The sequence below is a fragment of the Sus scrofa genome, chromosome 4, assembly GCF_054392235.1.
Source record: "Sus scrofa isolate SSC_HxYL_T2T_F1_AM1 chromosome 4, Sscrofa_HxYL_maternal_Yorkshire_Landrace_v2.0, whole genome shotgun sequence".
NCBI classification, from domain to species: domain Eukaryota; kingdom Metazoa; phylum Chordata; class Mammalia; order Artiodactyla; family Suidae; genus Sus; species Sus scrofa.
In genome coordinates, this window is record NC_139386.1 from 20,355,744 (window position 1) to 20,374,801 (window position 19,058).

At 40.9% G+C, this 19,058-nt stretch overlaps 1 protein-coding gene and 1 long non-coding RNA gene across 8 annotated transcripts in view; one reads left to right on the forward strand and one right to left on the reverse strand.

Moving 5' to 3' along the window:
* SAMD12 (sterile alpha motif domain containing 12) overlaps window positions 1-19,058 on the forward strand; it is a 427,734-nt gene that overhangs the window by 116,214 nt on the left and 292,462 nt on the right. The gene's annotated exons all lie outside the window — the stretch shown is intronic.
* On the reverse strand, window positions 2,731-8,558 carry LOC146403711 (uncharacterized). Its single transcript, XR_014843466.1, has 2 exons — window positions 5,480-8,558; window positions 2,731-5,008 (listed from the first exon to the last, which is right to left on the reverse strand). It is a non-coding gene; the product is annotated as an uncharacterized LOC146403711 (long non-coding RNA).

The following is a 19,058-nucleotide window of genomic DNA, read 5'->3' on the forward strand; positions in this document are numbered from 1 at the left end:
TGTCCGGATAGATGCCCAAGAGTGGGATTGCGGGGTCATATGGAAGTTCTATATATAGGTTTCTAAGGTATCTCCAAACTGTTCTCCATAGTGGCTGTAGCAGTTTACATTCCCACCAGCAGTGCAGGAGGGTTCCTTTTTCTCCACAGCCCCTCCAACACTTGTTATTTGTGGATTTATTAATGATGGCCATTCTGACTAGCGTGAGGTGGTATCTCATGGTAGTTTTGACTTGCATTTCTCTAATAATCAGCGATGTTGAGCATTTTTTCATGTGTTTGTTGGCCATCTGTATATCTTCTTTGGAGAAATATCTATTCAGGTCTTGCCCATTTTTCCATTGATTGATTGGCTTTTTTGCTGTTGGGTTGTGTAAGTTGTTTATATATTCTAGAGATTAAGCCCTTGTCAGTTGCATCATTTGAAACTATTTTCTCCCATTCTGTAAGTTGTCTTTTTGTTTTCTTTTGGGTTTCCTTTGCTGTGCAAAAGCTTTTCAGTTTGATGAGGTCCCATGGGTTTATTTCTGCTCTAATTTCTATTGCTTTGGGAGACCGACCTGAGAAAATATTCATGATGTTGATGTCAGAGAGTGTTTTGCCTCTGTTTTCTTCTAGGAGTTTGATGGTGTCCTGTCGTATATTTAAGTCTTTCAGCCATTTGGAGTTTATTTTTGTGCATGGTGTGAGGGTGTGTTCTAGTTTCACTGCTTTGCATGCAGCTGTCCAGGTTTCCAAGCAATGCTTGCTGAATAGACTTTCTTTTTCCCATTTTATGTTCTTGCCTCCCTTGTCAAAGATTAATTGACCATAGGTGTCAGGGTTTATTTCCGGGTTCTCTATTCTGTTCCATTGGTCTGTCTGTCTGTTTTGATACCAGTACCACACTGTTTTGATCACTGTGGCTTTATAGTATTTCTTGAAGTCTGGGAGAGTGATGCCTCCTGCTTGGTTTTTGTTTCTCAGGATTGCTTTGGCAATTCTGGGTCTTTTGTGGTTCCATATAAATGTTTGGATTGTTTGTTCTAGTTCTGTGAAAAATGTCATGGGTCATTTGATAGAGATTGCATTGAATCTGTAGATTGCTTTGGGTAGTATGGCCATTTTTACAGTATTGATTTTTCCAATCCAGGAACATGGAATATCTTTCCATTCCTTTACATCTTCCTTGATTTCTTTGATTAAGGTTTTATAGTTCTCGGCATATAGGTCCTTTACCTCCTTGGTCAGGTGTATTCCCAGGTATTTGATTTTGTGAGGTGCAATTTTAAAAGGTATCATATTTTTGTATTCCTTTTCTAATGTTTCCTTGCTGGTATACAGAAATGCAACTGACTTCTGAATGTTAATCTTATATCCTGCTACTTTGCTGAATTTATTAATCAGTTCAAGTAGTTTTGGGGTTGAGTCCTTAGGGTTTTCTATGTATAGTATCATGTCGTCTGCATACAGTGACAGTTTGATCTCTTCTCTTCCTATATGGATGCCTTTTATTTCTTTTGTTTGTCTAATTGCTGTGGCTAGGACTTCCAAATCTATGTTGAAGAGCAGTGGTGAGAGTGGGCATCCCTGTCTTGTTCCAGATTTGAGTGAGAAGGCTTTCAGTTTTTCCCCACTGAGTATTATATTTGCTGTGGGTTTATCATAAATGGCTTTGATTATATTCAGGAATGTTCCCTCTATACCCACTTTGGCGAGGGTCTTGATCATGAATGGATGTTGGACTTGTCAAATGCTTTTTCTGCGTCTATTGAGATGATCATATGATTTTTGACTTTTTTTTTTGTTAATGTGGTGTATGATGCTGATTGATTTGCGTATGTTGAACCATCCTTGTGAACCTGGGATGAACCCAACCTGGTCATGGTGTATAATTTTTTTGGTATGTTGTTGGATTCGGTTGGCTAAGATTTTGTTGAGAATTTTTGCATCTATATTCATCAATGATATTGGCCGATAGTTTTCTTTTTTGGTGGTATCTCTGTCTGGTTTTGGAATGAGGGTGATGGTGACATCATAGAATGTCTTTGGGAGTATTCCTTCTTCTTCAACCTTTTGAAAGAGTTTAAGGAGGATGGGCACCAATTCCTCTTTATGTGTTTGATAAAATTCACCTGTGAAGCCATCTGGTCCTGGACTTTTATTTGTAGGGAGTGATTTTATGACCTCTTCAATTTCATTTCTAGTGATTGGTCTGTTCAGTTGGTCTGTTTCTGCTTGATTCAGTTTTGGCAGGCTGTAAGATTCTAGAAAATTGTCCATTTCTTCCAGATTGTCAAACTTGTTGCCATACAGTTGTTCATAGTATTCTCTTATGGTTTTTTATATTTCTGCTGTATCCGTTGTGATTTCTCCTTTTTCCTTTATAATTTTGGTTATTTGGGTTCTTTCTCTCCTCTTTTTAGTGAGTCTGGCCAGGGGTTTGTCAATTTTGTTCACCTTTTCAAAGAACCAGCTCTTGGTTTTGTTAATTTTCTCTATTGTTTTTTGAGTCTCTATTTTATTGATTTCTTCTTTGGTACTTATAATTTCCTTCCTTCTGCTGACTTTAGGTCTTTTTTGTTCTTCTAATTCATTTAGGTGGAGGGTTAAGATGTCAATTTGGGATCTTTCTTCTTTTTTGAGAAAGGCCTGGATTGCTATAAATTTCCCTCTGAGCACTGCTTTCGCAGCATCCCATAGATTTTGAGAGGTTGTGTCTTCATTGTCATTTGTTTCAAGGTAGTTTTTAATTTCCTTCTTGATTTTCTCATTGACCCATTGGTTTTTTAGTAGCATGTTGTTTAGTCTCCATGTAGTAGGTTTTTTCTCTTTCCTTTTCCCATGGTTGATTTCTAATTTCATGGCATTGTGGTCAGAGAAGATACTTGAGATAATTTCTACGTTCCTAAATTTATTGAGATTCGCTTTGTGTCCCAATATGTGGTCAATTCTTGAGAATGTTCCATGAGCATTTGAGAAGAATGTGTATTCTGATGTTTTTGGATGTAGTGTCCTGAAGATATCAATTAAGTCTAACTTTTCTATTGTTTCCTTTAGGATCTCTATTGCTTTATTGGTTTTCTGTCTAGAGGCTCTGTCCATTGATGTGAGGGGGTATTTAGGTCTCCTCCTATGATTGTATTCTCATCAGTATCTCCCTTTATGTCTGTTAATATTTGTTGTATGTATCTGGGTGCTCCTATATTTGGGGCATATATGTTGATGATAGTAACATCCTCTCCTTGGATGGATCCCTTAATCATTAAGTAGTGCCCTTCTTTGTCTTTCTTTATGTCTTTTGTTTTAAAGTCTATTTTGTCTGATATGAGTGTTGCGACTCCTGCTTTTCTGTCATGTCTATTGGCGTGAAATATTTTTCCCCACCCTTTCACTTTCAATCTGTATGTATCCTTTGTCCTAAGGTGAGTTTCTTGTAGGCAGCATATTGAAGGTTTTTGCCTTTTTATCCACTCAGCCACTCTGTGTCTTTTGATTGGGGCATTTAGCCCATTGACATTTAAGGTGATAATTGATAGATGATTACTTATTGCCATTTGAACCTCGTGTTCCAGTTGATTCTATGGTTCTCCATTCTTCCTTTGTTTTCTTTCTTTCTTTTTTTTTTTTTTTTTTTTTTTTGGTTGGATGGTCTCCTGTTATTATCTGCTTGAGTGTTTTTTGTTTTTTGTTTTTTTTTTCATTTTTTTGCGAATGCAATATTTGGTTTTGGCTTGTGGTTGCCCTGTTTTTGAAGTGTGCTAACCCCTTCCTATGATTGTGTGTTTTAGCCTGATGGTCCTGTAAGTTCAAACACTTCATTACTATATTAAAATTAAGAAGAGAAACATACAAACAAACAAACAAAAAGGGTTATTTATTTCCTAACACCCCTTGCCCACATTTTATGATTTTGATGACTTTTTTATTTTTTTCTTTTTAATTTTATTTTGTTTGAAGCATGTTCATGATTAAATTTGTATGCTGGCTTGAGTGACTGCTCTCTGACTGCAGTTTCCTCAGTCCTAGTTCTTCCTCTTCTTCTTTTTTTTTTTCTTCCCTTTCCTTCTTTCTTTATGGTTTAGAGAAGCCCTTTCAGTATTTCTTTCAGCCTGGGTTTTGTGTTACTGTATTCTTTTAGTTTTTGTTTGTTGGAAAAAATTTTTATTTCCCCTTCCATTTTAAATGATATTCTTGCTGGATAGAGTATTCTAGGTTGCATATTTTTTCCTTTTAGCACTTTAAATATCTCTTGCCATTCCCTCCTGGCCTGTAGTGTTTCTGTAGAGAAATCAGCTGATAATCTTATGGGGGTTCCCTTGTAGGTAACATTCTGCTTTTCTCTTGCTTCCTTTAGGATCCTCTCTTTATCACTAACTTTTGCCATTTTTATTATTATGTGTCTTGCTGTGGGTCTCTTTGGGTTCAATTTGGGGCCCTCTGTGCTTCCTGTATCTTGAACCCAGTATCATTTAGATTTGGGAAGTTTCCATCGATAATTTCTTCAAATATATTTTCCATTCCCTTATCTTTTTCTACTCCTTCTGGAATTCCTATTATGCGTAGATTGGCCTGCTTTATATTATCCCATAGGTCTCTTATATTGCTTTCCTGTTTTTTTGATTTGGTTTTCTGTCTGCTGACCTGATTGAGTGATTTCCATTAGTCTATCTTCCATATCACTGATTCGTTCTTCTGCATTATTCATTCTGGTTTTTACTGCCCTTAGTTCAGTTTGTATCTCTGCAAATGAATGTTCTAGTTTTTCGTGGCTCCTCCTTATATTTTCTAGTTCCTTTCTGAGGGTATCTGCATTACTGTTCATATCTTCTCTTAATTTCTTCAGTATTTTCACTATTTCTCTTTTGAACTCCAGGTCTGTCAGACTGCAGAGATCTGTTTCATTGTTGACTGTTTTAGGTGAGTTCTCCTGTTGGTTTGACTGGGGGTGGTTTCTCAGCTTCTTCATCTTGCTTGTTGTTTTCTTTCTCCTGAGGGAGTTGTACTCTCCGTGATCGGGCAGTGTTTGCCTTGTCACTGCCGTGGAATATTTCCTGAGGGCTGGCGTTGTTGGTCAATCTTTTTTGAGGCAGTGTGGCTTTTCTGGAGTGTTGATGGGGCTAACAGTGTTTCTTTGAAGCAAAGGAGGGCTTCCTGAGGGCAGACAGGACTGGGAGGTCCACCCCACGATGGTAGCAGATTTCACTTGGTCATGCAGAGCTTGCTCTGGTGTTTTTAGGCTGTGGGGTTCTTGCAGGGGGATGGCGGTGTTGGGCAGCTGTTCCTCAGGAGTGCAGCACCCCCTGGGGGCTGTAGCAGCTATCTGGGTCACTGAGAACCTAAGAGGCTCTTCCCTAGGGCAGCCCAACTCAGAAGAACAGCCTGAGAATGTAGGCGGATCTTTTCACAATCTGGCCGAGCTTGTTGCAGCTTTTCTGGGCTGCAGGGGCTCTTTCAGGGCGCTGGTGGTGCTGAGCAGCTATTCTGCGGGAGTGGGGCACCCCCTTGGGGCTTGGGTGGGTAGCAGGGCCACAGAAAGCCCAAGAGGCTCCTCCCCAGGGCAGCCCGATTCAGAAAGACCATCTGAGATCTTTTCACGGCTCGGCCAGGCTTGTTGCAGCTTTTCTGGGCTGCAGGGGGTCCTGCCTGGAGCTGGCAGTCCTATGCAGCTGATCCACTAGAGCTCGGCACCCCCTGAGGGCTTTGGAAGCTAGCAGGGCCGCTGAAAACCCAAGACGCTCCTCCCCAGGGCAGCCCAACTCAGAAAGACCACCCGAGAATTAGGCAGATCTTTTCACTGCCTGGCTAGGCTTGTTTTAGCTTTTCTGGGTTGCAGGCCTTTTCTCAGGGGCTGGTGGTGTTTGGTGCTGCTCTGCAGGGGTGTAGCCCCTCCAAAGGGCAAGCAGGCCTGTGCAGGGACAGCCCCTGTGGTGGTAGGCTTCAGGCAATTGTTGAGGCCATCCCTCCTGGATGGCAGGCAGCCCCATGTCCGGCGAGTGCGTAGGGGGTGGCGGGGTGGGGGGAGGGGATGCACTGGGAAGCACAGCTTTCTGCTAGCTAGCGGGCCTATAAGCTTGCTGTGGCATGGGGAGTATTCTATGGGGACCCACCCCTTCTTCTCTCCCCTCCCCAGCACGGGCGCAGACCAGGCTCTCCTCCCAGGTTCCTTCTGATGGGGCTTTCCACTTCCCTGCCCCTAGAGTATTGCTCCCTTCCTCTGCGACAGCTTTGTTTTCTAGTCTCCCAGGCAGTTTCTGCCCTGTCAAACTTGACACACCAGTTCCTAGACCCCCCCAAGCAGTCTCCAGTCCGCCCCGCCCCCCCAGCCCTTTCCAGGGGACTAACCTCTGGAGCTGAGGACTCGGTGCCCAGCCCCCAACCAGGCGTCTCAATTTTTGGTGACTCTGCCCGTAGTTCAGATGGTCCGTTTGGTTCTTGATTGGCTTTTCAGTACTCCAACTTACTGCTACACTCTTCTCTGCATCTGGAGATTCCTCTGGTTCATTTGATCTTTCCCCCGAGTAGGTGACTTTCCAGGGTGCGGGATCCCTTTCTCCTCCTCCGTTCCCTTTCGGGAGTGCCCATCCAGCTCGGATTCACCTTCTCTCACTCTCCTCTTTTCTCTTGTTTTACCTAGTAATGTCACGAACTTCTTGCTGTTATTGGAGTTTAGGTTCTTCTGCCAGTGATTGCTTGCTGTTCTGTGCGAGTCATTTATCCTGTAGATGTGTTTTTTTTGTTGTGTTTGTGGGAGAGGGTGAGCGTGTCCCCCTACTCCTCCACCATCTTGTCTCCTCTGTCCCATAGATCTCTTATACTACTTTTTTTTTTTTTTTTTCGTTTGGTTTTCTGTCTGCTGTCCTGATTGTCACCCTGCATTCCTTAATTTCTTCTGCCAGTGAAAAGGATGATGACAGCCAACACTTCCGGTCTGTCAGGCCCTAGTGCCATGTGCTTTCCAGGCATTTTCTCATGTGGTGCATACAGCAGTTCCATAATGTATCTACTGTCACATCTCCAACCTAGAGATAGGGATACAGCCTAGAGAAGTTTCTGTGACTTGTTTATGAGACACAGATGGGAGATTGCAGCACTAGGTAACCCCTGCTCTCACCACCCATGAGTTGGGGCATGTGGAAAACATCCGTTCTTCATTCATTCATTCATTCCATTTATTTGTGTGAGATGGGCTGAGCACTCAGGTAGGTTTGGCCCTCATGAACATGTAGTCAGCTGTGCCTACAAATGATTGAAATAAAGAGATGGGCAGTCAGGGGTGTGTTCCTTTTAGAGGCTCTGGGGAAGACTCCATTCTTTTGTCCTTTCCAGCTTCTAAAGGACACCTGCGTTCCCTGACGCACAGCCCCTTCCACCGCCTGCAAAGCCAGCAGTAACATCTTTATATCTCTCCTTCTCTGACCCTCCTGCTCCACCCAGCTGAATAATCCAGGATCATCTTCCATCCACCTGAATCACACAGGCCTGCCAAGTCCCTTTTGCATGGCAAGTAACACAGTCACAAATTCTGAAGATGAGGTCCTGGATACCTCTGGGGCCTCTTATTTTGCAGGAGAGTCAGATGACGAAGACGTTCATTTGACCTTCTGGGACTTGAGCTTTGTTTAATAGAAATAATAGAATGATTGGAAATGAGCAGTAGCAAAAAGAGAATAGAAAAAAAGTGTTAAGAGGTTTTGGTTTTTTGTTTTGTTTTTTACTGGTAAGAGATGATGAGGGTCTGAAGTAAGGTAGTGTCATTAGGAGTGAAAAGATTAAGCAATTTGAGAGAAAATTACTATGTTTATTAGCACTTGGTGATTAGCTAGAGAAATGGATGAAAGATGAGAATTCCAAGATGACCCAAAGTTCCTCCCTTGATCAGCTAGTTAGCTGATGTTCTGCTTAAAATGGTTTTTTCTCAACTGCTCCGCATCAGCATCAAAAAATATTCAGGCCAGTATAGCATTAGCTGCATTGACTTCCAGCAAGTCGCTGGTGTTAGACCTTCAGTTATTTGAGGTTATTTGAGTCTTCTGTTTTTATATTTTTCTTCCCTCTTTTTAATACACTGGTAAACCCAGATGTCTCCTGCACTACATGGCATTTTTGTGTAGTATCTTCCACTAGCCCATAATTGGAGCTCTTAAGGTATGATAAGGCTTGACACACATCCCTCTTTCTTCTGCCTCTTGATATGTCTAAGAAAGTAATTTTTGATCCAGCAGTCTCATTTCTGGTTTTATATCCAAAGGAAATGAAATCACTATCTCAACGAGATATCTGCATTCCCATGTTCACTGCAGCATTATTCACAGTAGCAAAGATGTGGAAACGACCTAAGTGTCTGTTGATAGATGGGAATGGATAGAGAAAATGTGTATATACCTAGTCCATTGTGTGCTTGTGTGTGTGTGTGAGAGAGAGAGAGAGAGATTCAGCTTTAAAAAAGAAGGAAATCCTGCTGTTTGTGACAACATGGTTGAACCTGGAGGACATTTTGCTGAAAGAAATACGCCAGACACAGACAGACAAATAGTGCATGATCTCACCTATATGTGGAATCTAAAAAAGAAAAAAAAATGCTCATCTCAGAAGAGTGGTGGTAACCAGAGGCTAGGGGGTGGTGGGGAATGACAGGTATTGATCAAAGGGTGAAAACTTTCAGTTACAAGGTGAGTAAGTCTCAGAGCTCAAATGTACAGCGTGGTGACTATACTCGGTAATAATGTATCGTACTTGAAATTGGCTGTGAAAATAGATCTCCAAAGTTCTCACCACACACACTGAAAAATGATAACTGTGGGATGTGATGGCTACATTAACTAGTTTGATTATGGTGATCATTTCAGTGTTTACATGTGGCAAAACATGTTGTACCCTTTATTATATACAACTTTTATTTGTAAAAATTCAGAATATATTGATTAAATTCTTACTGTTAGGCATTGTGTTTACATAGACTGAGAGGAGTATATCCCTTACATGTATCTGACAATATTACATGTATTCAGAATACATAAAGAAGCCATACAAATTAATTATGAAAAAAGAACAGGAGTTCCCATCTTGACTCAACAGAAACGAATCTGACCAGCATCCATGAGGACGCAGGTTGGATCCCTGGCCTCACTCAGTGGGTTAAGGATCCAGCGGTGCTGTGAGCTGTGGTGTAGGTTGCAGATGTGGCTCAGATCTGGCATTGCTGTGGCTATGATGTAGGCTGGCAGCTACAGCTCCAATTTGACCCCTACCCTGGGGACCTCCATATGCCACGGGTGTGCCCTAAAAAGACAAACAAAGGAACAATCTGCCCAACTTTTTTATTCTATTTTATTTTATTTTTTGTCTTTTTAGGGTCATATCCATGGCATATGGAGGTTCCCAGGCTAGGGGTCAAACCGGAGCTGTAGCTGCTGGCCTACACCACAGCCGAAGCAATGCCAGATCCGAGCCACATCTGTGACCTATACCGCAGCTCACAGCAGTGTCAGATCCTTAAACCAATGAGTGAGGCCAGGAATCGATCCTGCATCCTTGTGGATACTAGTCAGATTTATTAACTGCTGAGCCACGACAGGAACTCCCGCCCAACTATTTTAATTGGCAAAGATTCAGACACAGAGATATCAACATGGCTGATAGGCTCGTGAAAATATTCTCAGCGTCATTAGGGAAATGTAAATTAGAACCACAGTGAGAAACAATGTTGTACTCCTAGAAATAACCGCAACTTTAAAAAGATGGGCAACACCAATTCACTGAGGGTGTGGATCAACCAGAATTCTCATTCAGCTTGAGTGAAAATAGAAAATGATGCAGCCATGTTTGGAAAACTGTCGGCAGCATCTCAAGCTTAAACGTATAGTAAATATAAAGTTAAATACATGCTTGCCCAGTGACTCAGAAATTCTCTTCCCAAGTGTTTCCAAGAGAAATGAAAACATGTAGTCATGTAAATACTTTTACATGAATATTCATAGCACTGTTATTCCTAATATCCCTAAAGTGTAAAGAACTCAAGTGTCCATCCATAAGGGAATGGCTCAACAAATAGTGGCATATAATGGTTCTCTGCAGCATGAAAATAGAACAAATTACTTGTACACACAGCAACATGATCGAATCTTACAGACACTGTGTTGTAAGAAGCCAGACCCCCACATTTATATGTGGTATAATTCCATTTATATGAAGTATGAAAAGAGGCAAAAGCAATCGATGGTGATAGAAAATAAAATAGACACTGCTCTAAGGGGCAGTGACTGGTTGGAAGAGGACATGAGGGAATTTCCTGGGGGGTTGGAAATGTCCTGTGTTTGATTAAGGTATTGATTATGGGAGTGAACGCACGTCTCAGAACCCATCAACTTTATTTTTAAGGTATATACATTTTGTTATACGTCTTTTTTTTTTTTTTTTTTTTTTTGTCTTTTTAGGGCTGTACCTGCAACACATGAAGATTCCCGGGCTAGGGGTCTAATCAGAGCTATAGCTGCTAGCCTACACCACAGCCACAGCAACTTGGGATCCAAGTCGTGTCTGTGACCTACTTCATAGCTCATGGCAACGCTGGATCCTTAACCCACTGAGCAAGGCCAGGAATCAAGCACACATCCTCATGGGTACTAGTCAGGTTTATAACCCACTGAGCCACAACAGAAACTCCCATTAGCACTTTTATTCTTTTTTTTCCTTTGGCCACACCCACAGCATGAGGAAGTTCCTGGGGCAAGGACTCAAATCCACATCGCAGCAGGAACTGACGGCGGTACAGTGACAATGCCAGATCCTTAACCCACTGAGCCACCAGGGAACTCCTAGATTTCCATTTTTAAAAGATCATCCTGGCTTCATGGTGATTCCAAAACACAAAGTTTCATCCACTTTCCTTTAATGTTTTATTTTCTTTTTTGTTTCCTTGTCCTTTAGAGAGTTAGATGATGAACATGAAACAATCTTTTATCAACACAAATAACATTTTGTGGTTTTTACTTTCAACTTCTGCAAGTGGGTGGTTTATGGCATAGCAGAATGATAGATATGATTCACAATTATAAACTAATTACCAAGAACTGGGAACCAAATCTCAATAAATGACCCCCCCACCCCGACCCCGGTCATATTGAGCAAAGTTGATTAGCATATTAAGTAGAAAAGTTACATGACTTTCATATCTGAGTAGCTGCAAAATGTTAAGATATGCGAATGATTTACTACATCAACACTATCAAACCTCTTATTTAAAAGATGCCCAGGTAGGAAGGATTTGAAACATTTTACTACCAAAAAAAGAAAAAACCCTTTTCTGTCTGCGGGAAAGAAACCTAGGCAGGTTCTGTGCATAGTGGTCCCACAGAAAAGGACCATTCCTCCCCTATATTAATCTGAGTTCTATTAGCATGCTTCTGGAGAGCAGAGCTGCCTTCTTTCCCTCCCATCCCCCTTCCTCAGTGTTCCCCAGGACCACAGTATCCTAAGAATAACTAACAATTTGCGTGGTGTTTTGAATAATTAAATCATGTTACTTCCTTTCCATGTGTCAAAGAAGCAGCTAATATTAAAAAAAAAAAGAAAAGAAAAAAAAAGAACAGTAAAACAAAAACCATTACAACTGTATTTAGAGCAGAAGGGCATTATGAGCTAAAAATGTTTTAAATTACTTCTTAATGTGAAAATTAGAGGCATTATAAATCCATCACATGAACAGAATTGTAATTTCTGATCGATATAAAGAAAAAACAGCCTGATAGGAAGGGTTTAAAAACACTGGAACAGATGACTGCAGGCAGTTTGTCAAGGTGGTTTCTCTGAAGATCTTTAAAGGGGAAGAAGCTCATCTTTCTTAGTTTGGGGAAAACTTGGTAGGAGGCAAGTGGTTGAAATTTCTGGGAGTTCCCGTCGTGGCGCAGTGGTTAACGAATCCGACTAGGAACCATGAGGTTGCGGGTTCGGTCCCTGCCCTTGCTCAGTGGGTTAACGATCCGGCGTTGCCGTGAGCTGTGGTGTAGGTTGCAGGCGTGGCTTGGATCCTGCGTTGCTGTGGCTCTGGCGTAGGCCGGTGGCTACAGCTCCGATTCAACCCCTAGCCTGGGAAGCTCCATATGCCGCGGGAGCGGCCCAAGAAATAGCAACAACAACAACAACAAAAGACAAAAAGACAAAAGACAAGAAATTTCTGGCTTTTGGGGAGGTCTGACTTTTTTACTAGGCTATTTTAAAAGTTCTGTGCAAAGGGACCGTCTCCATAATCTTGGGGTGGGAGAGTTCTAAAACAAGACACAAAAAGCACTAACCCTAAGAAACTTGGATACATTGAATGTCATTATAATTAAGAACTCATGATCAAGGGACATAGTGAGTAGAATGAAAAGGTTATACATAGATTTGGTGAAGATTGCAATACATAAATCCAGCAAAGGACTTATATCCAGAGTTTATAAAGCAGTTCTTTAAATTAGTGAGAAAAAAAGCCAAACACCCAATTTTTTAAATTTTATGGTCAAAAGATTTGAACAGGCACTTCACAAATGCAGATGTTGAAATTGCCATAACACTTGACATCACTAAGGGGAGAAATTCTTACTAAAAGCAAAATGAAATATTATGATATTTCAGCAGAATGTCTACAGCTGAAAGAACTGCCAACAACAAGGAGAGTGACCAGAGTGTGGATCAGCCGTATCTCTTACACATTGTTGCTAATGTGTAAATTTGCCACAACTCTTCAGAAAAATGTTGAGCAGGTGTTTTTTGTTTTTTTTTTTTAAAATAAAGTATTTGCCCAAGAAAATGCAAATGTGTTCAAATGAAGATCATACAAGAATGTCCCAGCTGCTTTATTCAAAGTTGCTATAAACTGAAAATAATCTATTCAGTCAGAGAAGGAGGAAAAAACTAAAACCAACAAAGGTATAGTTTCTACACAGTGTTAAATAAGGAACGAACTATTGATACATGTAACAGTATGAATACATCTCACTGACTTTGTGCTAAACAAAAGAAACCAGGTGCAAAAGTTCATACCGTTTGATCTCAATTATGTGTGATTCAAGAGAAGGGAAAATGAGGAGGGAGAGAGAGAGGCACCTGGGGCTGGGGATGAGTGGGGTGGGGGGGGTAATGTGGGACAAGTTGTGGTTGAGCAAGGGACATGGGGGGGAACCTTCTAGGGTGTTGGAAACTTCCACTGTGTCCAGCCAGGTTGGAATGGTCTGATGTAAAGTGAAAGTTGTTGCATTGTACAATTAAGATGAGTGTATTTACTATCTCTGTACATCAGTAAAGTGGGGGAAAAGGTAAAGGCTCTATTTTGATTCTGAGTCTTATTGGAGTATTAGTCAATATTTTCATTGGATGCAGTATGTGGAGCACCTGTCTTCAAATGCCTTATTTTTAAATTTTTTTCCCCAGTGCTATTGAGATGTAATTGACACACAACACTATATATGTTTAAGGTTTACAGCATAATGATTTCACTTTCATATACATGAAATTATTACCATAATAAATGTAGTTAATATGTTATCATCTAAGATACATTCCCCCCCCCCAAAAAAAAAAACCTTCCAGACAACAAAAACTTTTGTGATGAGAACTTAGGATACCCTCTTAACAGCTTTGCTGTGCACCACACAGCACTGTTAACTGTAGTCATGAGGTTCTTCATTACGTCCTTAGTGCTTATTTATCTTATAACTGGAAGTTTGACCACCAGCCCAAATGGGGGTTTGCTTCGGAAAGGTTTGGATTTACCACGCCAGCATTAGGTAATTTTAATGATATTGACTAGTTTTTAAAAAACCAGAAAATCCAAAATTATTTATGCCTGCTAGCTACTGCAGTGGCCCGTAAAATTCCATATATGTTGGCTAGCTCAAGGCAAAATTGCTTGGTTTTTAATATATATATATGACATACATGCACATATGTATACTACCTGTTAACTTCTGCAGCCCAAAGATCATAACCCAGAATAAAATTTTTAAAAGGACAAAGATTAGAAGAAAGAGAATCTGTATCAAGAACTTTTAACTTCAGACAACTACAAATAAGACAGGTTAAACTTTATTCTGGTTCCCTTGTCTCCTCTGCTTCCCTCCTCATCCAATCAGTTAACTTAGTTTCTTCTTCCTCCTCCTCCGCCCCACTCCCACTTCTGTATATCTAATAAGACATTGCAGCTTTGGTGTGGTTTGGTTTAATGTGTTACCTCTCCCAGGAGTATTGAGGTAGTGAGAGAGGAGGTGTTTCCAAACCAGGCCAGCTCATTTATTGGTAGGTATTTTGGACCCATGACTTGTTCAGTCCTACCTGATGGGTCAGCACTAAATCCATCTCCTCCCTGCTGATCCTGTGTGCTGGGCTAACCAAAGTAACAGAGAAATCAGGTGGTGAATGAGTGAACACTTGGCAGAGGAAAAGTCCAAATGAGAAGCCAGGGCTTTGGGTCTACAGATTATGCTGATCCCTTTGTAGACCAACCAGGAGCAGATTCCAAGCAGGAAGGCCAGGGCCTCAAGAAGCAACATTGAGGAGACTCATTAGCATGAAAAGTCCTGTAGGACTAGGGATTGTTGTCTGGTTTCCCTGGTCTCTGTATTCCCAGTGCCCAGAGCAAATATTCTATAGGTGTATGTTAAGTAAAGGACTCAAAGAGTGGAAGGAGAGATAGAAGTGACATTTCAGGATTGGTAACCACCCCTCCAGAGACAAAGGCTGTTTTTCCCTTGCCATCTTTTTGCCCCTCTGAGGGTAGAACCCTCGGGGTTGATAGAGGTGTCTTGACAGCCAGAAATAGGCAAAGCACCCCAGGAGATGTTAGCTATTGATTTTATGAGGGAATCTCAACTACTGTCTTGACTCAAGTATTGTTTCCCTTTTTGAGGGTCAGTGATAATTTGAACAATAAAGCTCTACCAATAATACATACCTAAATTACTTGTGATAGAATATTATAGAGCAATATATAAATGAATCAAATCAGCACTGTGCACCTTAACTTATGCAATATTATGTGTCAACTATATCTCAATAATGAAAAGCAATACCATAGATGAGTTGGGAGGTCTGCTCAGCTAACACTTTTCTTGGCTGACATACTTCAACATATTCTTGTAGTATTCACATGACCATGTCTTCTTCATGACTTAACATCACTCAAGCCTCTGATCACATGTTCCTTCTAGGTTTGGGCTCCCAGTCTCACTACCATCCTCTTCTCTCACCTTCACAGCACGTGCTATGGGGTGATATCACATGACAGCTGTCTATCCCTACAATAATGAACTTCATGCATCTAGGCACTCTTTCTGTTTTATTTCCTGGTGTACTCCCAGTTCTGAGACCAATCCTTGACCCACAGCTGGCAATCAGTATGTATTTGCTGGGTGAATGAATCTGGCTTTGAATCTGTCTGGTGACTTACTATAGACCCATCTCTCTGAGCCTCTGTTTTAAGATCTATGCAATGGGGGTTAGAATTATAATGTAGAATTGTTTTAAAAATTAGATAGTATTTGAAAGATCCTGGCACAGCCTCCTGGCTTTTGAAGCCCTCAAAAATGAGTTTCTTTAAAGTTGTCTGTTTTAATTATGCATATTCTTTAAGAATATAAGTAATGTTTCTTTGTTAAGGATCACTATTATTAGGTATTTAGGGAATGTGTTAATATTAATGAGATAGATATGAGTTATAGGAATCAAGTCTCATCATGGAAACAGAAAATCAAAGTTGGCCACTGACCATTAAATAAATGTTGTAATGAAATTCACTAGATGGCAATCTTGGTCTCAGTATGGCAAGAGGTGAGTGATTGGCAGAAGGTCTTATTTGTTAAAGCAAATTGTAAATGACCACATTAGATGACACAAGCAGAGCAATAAATGTAGAAAGTGATTTAAAACCAGGTTCTTATAATGTCAGTCCTTTTCGATTTACAAATCTAAGTGGTATATTTCTCCATAAAAAGTACATGTTAATGCAAAACAGTGTCTCCTTAAAATGTCAAGTGCAGTGAATTACTAAGATGTTGCTGATGGTTTGTGTTTTAACCTCAAACACTCCCAGTTATTGTCTTGATTGTTACAAATAGCAGATGTGCTTCTGACATGATTATTACTTTATTAAATAATTTTGTTTAATGCCCTTATATCTCTTCCATGTCTCTCTAATAATTTATTCATGAGGCTCATCATATTCTGCATAAAGCTGGCATGATTATATTTGCACCTGAATTTTTTTTTAGATTGAGATGGATGGCAAAGATCAGATATTTTAAAATTACTTTCTGCACTGCCCTCTAATTGCCAATTTTACTGAATGTGAAATGTATTTACTTTCTCTTCCTTGCGGCTTCTCTGGGAATAATACTCAAAAACCCAGTGCTTACGACAGAGCAGAATTCCAAGTGGGTCCTTCTTCAACCACTTCTGGAAGAGTTTTGTTGCCAAAGTATCAGAATGTCTTTATTATAGGGTGAGGTGACCTCTGTGGGTGTTCTGAATTACTGATCCTGAGCTTTAAAGCAAGCAATAAAACCTATATCTGTTTATCTTTTTTTGGTAGCCATTCAGTAAACATTGAAGTTGAAGATGTATGACGTGAAGTGAGTTGCGACAAGTTAAAGTGATTTTTGCCTCAAAAATTCTTTATTCTACAGAGAAGATTGAAAAGCCTGACAATGCTTGTTTGGGGAGGGGGGTATCCTTTTGTTGCCTTAAAAGCTCATTTCATGTCTTTGAAGCTATGGGATCCTGCACTGCACCTATTGAATGAAGAAGATACTCATGATCTTTTGGGGGAGTGAAAGCAATGGAGAGTCATGTAACACATGCCAGCGGGCATCCTTCTAGGAGGGTATGACTACTGGGCTTAAATCCTTGCTCTTCCAGTCATTAGCTATGTGATCTTGCCTTGTGTGTAATAGAGACAATAACTGTAACGTACCTCATAGAGTTGTTGGGGAAATTAAATGAGTTAATGTATGGAACTCTTGGAGCACTGCCTGGCTCTAAAAAGGCACATCTCTAAGCAGATCCTGCTTCTCAATGGGATTTTCTCAGATCTCTCTTCTTTCTGGCTGCCTATTTGATTTATTGTCCGAGCTATGTATTTTGGATCTTTATTATATTTAATGTAACCCTTTTTTGTACCTCTGCTCCCTCCCCCCATTCATGTAAGTCAGTCTCATTCACCCATTTATAGGATAATTGAGGGCAGGGATTGTCATCAACCACTTTTCAAACTGAGGTACAGTTGATTTACAATATCATATTAGGATCAGGTGTACAACATAGTGGCTCAATATTTTTATAGATTATACTCCATATAAAGTTTCTATAAAATATTGGCTATATTCCCTGTACTATACAATGTATCTTTGTAGTTTATATTATGTGTAGTAGTTCATACCTCTTAATTCCTCTGCGCCCTGTTGCAGAAGGCTGGCTAAGTTTTTTTACTTCGGCTCTTTGGTAAAAACAAATGAAAATGACTCTCCTCTGCAAGCCTGTTAGAATCTTACTTCCTATTCCTATGGAGGGTTGGTGTTTTTCTTAGCATTCCTTTATCCCCTAAAAGCTTTTTTTTTTTTTCTTTTCCTCCATTCCCCCCATCCTTCCAACCAAGCCAGCTACTCAACTTTTTTTTTTTTTTTTTTTTTTTTTTTCAAATCTCTAGCTAGCTATGTGCCCCAAACAGTGCTAGGTGTTAAACGTTCAAATGGTCAACTTAGACATAGCCCCTGTTTTCATGGAGCTTATAGTGTATCATAAGCAAGTGGTTTAATACTTAATTATAGATTACTTTGAAGACTAAAAAAACAGAGTGCTCTGAATGAATAGCAGTAGGAACCTGCTTGATACTGTGAGTTAAGGCAGCTTTGGGGAGATGATGTTCAAACTGGGACTTGAAAGATGAGAGGAAACCGTTGTGCCAAGATTGACGGGGTAGAAAGAAGGTGAAGAAGGCCAGCAGAGGGAAGGAACTGTATGTAGGGAGGCATGGAGGCCCTCGTGGAAGTGAGGATGACCAGCCCAGCTGAAGACCTGTGACCTGGAGGGGAATTCTGACAATGGAAACTTCGTGGTACACAAGGGTGACCACATAGAGCCCTGCAGGCCAGGTCAGGGTCCAGATCTGAAGGATAATAGAAGTCAGTGAGATGGCTGAAGCTTACACTTTTTTCTTTCTTTTCTCCTTTTCTTCTCTTTCTTTTTCTCTGCTTTTTATGGCTGCACCCACAGTGTAGGAAAGTTCCCAGGCTAGGGGTCGAAGCAGAGCTGAAGCTGCTGGCCACAGCCACAGCCATGGCAACATGGGATCTGAGCTGCATCTGCAACCTACCCCACAGCTCACAGTAACGCTGGATCCTTAACCCACTGAGCAAGGCCAGGGATCAAACCTGCATCCTCTTGGAGCTAGTCAGATTCATTACAGCTGAGCCACAATGGGAATTCCCTTGATTTTCATTTTTAAACCACTCTGGTGGCTTCTGTGGATATTGCTTTGGAGGGAATCCCAACCAACATGAGGGAGCCTGGAGGCTCTTGCAACAGACCGTTCCTCTGTTACCATGTTGAACACATTGAGTTATTTAATGATCGATCTACTTGGCTCTTCATGCTGGCATCACTGAGTCCTGACCTACCGCCTGACGTACAGTGAGATGTGTCAGAAAGTGTGAAGTGGCTGAAGGAAAGGCCTCCCTTAAGGCTGTCTGGGAAGTTGCTTCCCTTATCTGTGACCTTCTGATTTGCTCATGATGAGGATCATCCACTGCTGTCCCCAGCTGAGAACACATGGTGCCCATGCCGCTGAACTCCACAGCACCAGTAACCCAATACAGCACCCCCTGCTACAGCAGTAGTCCTGGGAGAGGAAACTGCTTGCTTCTCCTTGCCTGGAGAATCATCAGATTACCTGATGCTGAAGTTTCCAAAAGCACGAATTTTCTAGTTTTAGTTTTTAGTTGTTGTTGTTTTTTAAGATTTGTGTGTTTGCTGTTACTCAAGTTCTTCAAGGACCTGGTTTTTAAATCTAAACAGGATTCCGGTATGAGGTTTATACTTCTCTCCCTTCTA